The sequence below is a fragment of the Austrofundulus limnaeus genome, unplaced genomic scaffold, assembly GCF_001266775.1.
Source record: "Austrofundulus limnaeus strain Quisiro unplaced genomic scaffold, Austrofundulus_limnaeus-1.0 Scaffold148, whole genome shotgun sequence".
Lineage (NCBI taxonomy): Eukaryota > Metazoa > Chordata > Actinopteri > Cyprinodontiformes > Rivulidae > Austrofundulus > Austrofundulus limnaeus.
This window is the reverse complement of record NW_013952550.1, coordinates 1,111,555-1,116,241: the sequence shown is the minus strand read 5'-3', so window position 1 is coordinate 1,116,241 and position 4,687 is coordinate 1,111,555. Positions and strand designations below refer to the sequence as shown.

General features: G+C 36.8%; 1 long non-coding RNA gene across 1 annotated transcript; it reads left to right on the top strand.

Annotated features, from left to right (window-relative positions):
• The first annotated feature begins 943 nt into the window (after window positions 1-943).
• LOC106523240 (uncharacterized) lies at window positions 944-1,619 on the top strand. The gene is made up of 2 exons (XR_001310868.1): window positions 944-1,171; window positions 1,245-1,619. It is a non-coding gene; the product is annotated as an uncharacterized LOC106523240 (long non-coding RNA).
• Window positions 1,620-4,687: the final 3,068 nt, after the last annotated feature.

Below are 4,687 nucleotides of genomic sequence, written 5' to 3'. Positions count from 1 at the left end.
GAATAGAATAGAATAGAATAGAATAGAATAGAATAGAATAGAATAGAATAGAATAGAATAGAATAATTGTTCATATGATTGATATAAAATGGAAATTCCTTTTCAGCATCTGGCATACAATGCAAAGTAAAAACAAAGAAGTCAACTCTAATGTGTGACAGTGTGAATGTTTGTTTGTCTCGGGTTGTCCCAGAGATGGRCTTGTCTCTCACGCCATGACTCCAGCTCCCCTGTGTCCTCGAAAGGAAATTTGGGTAAAGAAAAGGGGTTTATGCATGAATAAATGCAACAAACAAGTATATACGCACATATTAAAGGTGGCCGAAAACTAATTTATCTCAAAGTGAGTACTAGTACAAGTGCTTCAGTCCAGGTACTCACCAATACCAAGTACCAATACTGAGTACCGATACAGAGTACTTACTGAGTTAGAATTTAAACATTACACACTGACTTTAAAGKAGACATAATCATGCTCTCAAATCCTTTTTAAAGTGCCCGTGACATGTGCATTCATGAAATACAAAAAAGTCAAAGAAAATATATTTATATTAGGAAACTTGGCATAATACACATGATTTTACCCATTATGTCACATAATGGCTTATTTTCCTTTGAACTTGGCTCAGTTATAGTGAAACAGGAAGTGACATCAAAAGGGGAACTCTTTAAGGAAGAAAACTCCCTGGTTTTTGTTTATTTAAACAATATTATTTGAACTACGACTCTTTCTCATCTCTATGCTTGTGACTAAAATAATCTAAAGACATCAGATTCTTCTCTACAGTCTGTGATGTTAGCCATGTTAGCAATGCTCTGTTCGCATGCAGACATTCCCCTTTGACATCACTTCCTGTTACTTCACACGCAAATATCTCAACAACTGTTSATTTCAGCGGCATGAAACCTTTTTTTAACAATATGTTATCAGTGTTATCCTTCCAAAAATACATTCATTTTTATTACAAAAATTTGATGTCACAGGAACTTTAAAAGCGATTTTAAATTATTAACAACAGGGCATCAGTACTACAAAGCTCAACAAATATTTATCTTTTATCAGAGCCCAAGTTCATTCCAAACGGCAAAAAGTGTTTCAGCTGTGAAGGACTAAAATGCACCAGAGGTCTGAACTGTGAGGGGAGCGAGGACTACTGCATCAAATCCTCACGTAAAAGAAAAACTGCATTTAACAAGGCTCTAATTAAAACACAAGATTTACATGATAAACTTGATCTTTTCAGTGACTGTCGGAGGGGAAATGAAGCTCATGAAGGGCTGCGCCTCAAAGATTATGTGCTCGGATAATTCGTCTGCACTTTTACAAAATTACCTTGGATCTGGAAGCAGCTGCTGCCTGGGCGACTACTGCAACAGGGCGAGCTGTAAAAGTGCTGGCCTGCTTCTGCTGACAGTGCCACTCATCTTAGTGCTTTGTTTTCTTAGCAGATGAAAACAGCATCAGTGAAAACACAGTATCACTGAGTCAACACCTCAGTTTTTCTGTCTTCAGCTGATTTTAAAATGCACATGACAATTAATAAAAAATGCTTTATTTCCTTTCATCTACCTGTCTTATTGCTTATATAATTTTTTACTTAAATAAAAATGAAAAAACATGTTTTTCTTTAGTGCTTATTAAATATTTTTTATTATGCTATTCACTTCAGGGTTTTTAAAATTGTTATGGCAAGAGTGATGAAAAGTGAAATAAAAATGTACATTTCTGTGTCTTTTATTTAAAAGTATAAATTGCCCACCCCTGGTCTAGTCTCTTTAAACTATGCTTAACACAGACACAAACTCAAGAGGGCAGCAGAAAAGTCCCACTCACCATCAGCAAAGTTCAGGGTACATTTATACCTGCCAAGTCAGAATTTATCATCTCAGGATGTAGATTCAAACAAAGAACCATCAGAAATATGATTATTAAAACAATAGAGTACAGGATGAGTTGAAATTTGCTGGAAAACAACTTTTATTCTTAGAAACATCTGAATTTTATAGTTTCTTAAAATGGGTTGTTTGTCAAATAGTTAATAGAAGGCAAAAATACTTCCTTTGGGAAAATATCTTTTCTTAAAAGGGTTAAACATCAACTTTTATCTTAAACTAAACAACATCATGTCTTCTTTACTTTCACCTTCTTTTCTTAGCATTTATTACTGTTGTCATTTATGGTATTAAGATAAGATAGACCTGACCTTTATTTTCATTGCACAGAGCACAGTGTAATTACAGTTCAGAACACCAATTCACAAGAAGACAGAACATAAACAAACACAGGAGAACAGGTGCCCTGGGTCATGCTGCTGCAGACCCCTGCACAGAACAAGGATCGACATCATGAGGAGGTGCAACCCTTAAAAACTAAAAACCACAAGGACAGATGAGGGGGGAAAACTTTCATATTATATCAACAAAATGTGGCACACTATGGTGTTTATAAAAAAAAAACCTCTGCACAGAGCACATTTATTAGCCAGAGAAGTAAGTTGAGTTTAGGGGGGCGTGTATCTGAAGCCATGAGTGTTGTATGTACTTGTGTGAATATCTGAAGAATGAGCCCAAAGAATCGAGTCCCCAAAACCCGCCCAGCCATAATTCAGAATAATGATGTTAAGTGTTCATTCTGTGCGGCCCTYAGCTTGCTCCAGGAAGACGGGATTGAGACGGGGTGAGGTGAGGGGCAGACCCTCAGTCGACATAAACATCTAGCAAGTTTTAGTTAAGGGGAGAGCCAAATCTGTAATCAGTTGTTTGGGAACAGAAGAGAATGTTTTGAGTCAGGCAGATAATAACAATTTTCCATCTGCCTTCATGTCCGCTGGTACAGCTCAATGTGGCCAATCCAGTCAGACAAATAGTGTGGACAATCCYGCTGAGCCAAACTATCAGTTTCCTCCAAGATCAATTCCATCTGGCCAGCAAAGTCCAGGAACCACAGCTGGCCCGCGACCCTCTGCAGAACCGCTTGCAGATCGAGTCCAGCTCGTTCAAGGCAAAAGTCTGAGTGCTGAAAGAACGGCAATTCTTCATTTTGGTCAGGCAGCCAGGAAATGGCCCGAATAGCCACCAATGTTGTTTTGTAGAACATCAGGAGACCACCAAGCCAATCTATAGAATCCAGTGATCAGAATCCAGATATATATCCAGAACAGAGGTCCCACCTTTGACATGTCCTCCCATGGAAGAAAAAAATTTTTGTTCCAAACATTTATTAAGAGACCAGCTAACCAAATCCATAAAAATAAAAATATCCATAATATCTTAAACATCTTATCTTAAACTAAATAACATCAAGTCTACTTTACTTTTACCTTTAAAGTATTTTCTTAGCATTTATTACTTTTGTCACTTATGTTATTAAATTTTACTGTTCATAGTTATTATTCAGTGAAATTTGTTTGTTCTATTTTTATTACTAAAGGACAAAGCTGTTTTTTTTTTCATCATTGAGTAGTCGTTTATGAAAAGGGACCTGGAACCTTACGATCTCACACTTTGGCGTAAATGAGTTTGATTTCTAAAAGTGTGAATAAATGACTGATCAAAAAAAAATCTGATTTGGTGAAATATAAATAATAGCAGAGAGCAGAAACAGTCTCACCTTTATGTTTCTGCCCTCTTATCAGTAAAATAAATGTTTACCAAAGTCATCTTCTGTTCAAGTGTTTTTATTWTTATTTAGTTATTCCTGTCAAGTACTTTATATATATCTCTGATTATTACTCGTTATTGTTCTTCGACTGCTTTGCAGAGCCACAATTCTGATGAGGCCAAAAATGTCAGTTTTAGTCGATTGAACCCAGATTTTTACAGCATCTAAGTATTAAAGTAAGAGCCAGAATCTATATTGATTGGCATCGAGTTTTCTTTTTATTTTCTACCTCCATTGTAATTCCTAAACAGCAGACTCGATGTTTTTGTCTGACGTGATCTGATTTGTTAGGCAAGGAACTAAACACACAGAAACTTTGCTTGTGCAAAGCAGCTGAGCTCCAAGACATCAGTCACAAACCGGTGTCTGATTGGATGACCCTCCGTCAGAGGTTCAGTCTGCTTTGTTTGATGAGGGACTAAAATCATTGAGGATTTGCATAGGAAAAATGATCAGGAAGAAAGACTCCAGTCAACAACTTGTCTTTGGAAAGATTAGGATATCCCTGATGGGATGTCTTTTTAAAGACCTAAAATCCTAATGTGTTTGCKTAACAATCACACTATTGCCTCTAAACAAGGTGTCTGATTCAAATCTTATTATCTGTGTGGAGTTTGTGGGTTTTCTCCAGGTACTACAGCTTCTTCCCACAGTACAAAAACATTCATGTCACTCTGGGTGAGGGAAAGTGGAGACCCTAGACAGGCTGGCAGAAAGAGACACATTTTAAAGGTCTTCGTCGGACAACAAGTGAAACTAAAACTGACAAATTTGTTTTGTGCAACTCTGTGATGAACTCTGTCCASGGTTTTAATCCTTCTCTTCATCTCTTGTCTCTCATAGGCTCCGGTAGTTTACCACAAATGTGTTTGTGCTCACCTGTGTGTGTCTCATTAGTGCTAATGAGAGCTGTTCTGCTCCAGTCAAGTGTGGTATTTGACTGTGGCCTAGATTCATTGTAATTGATGACTATTTTTTCACTTATATTTGCTGTTTAATTATTAAGCATAAAAACAATGAACGAAT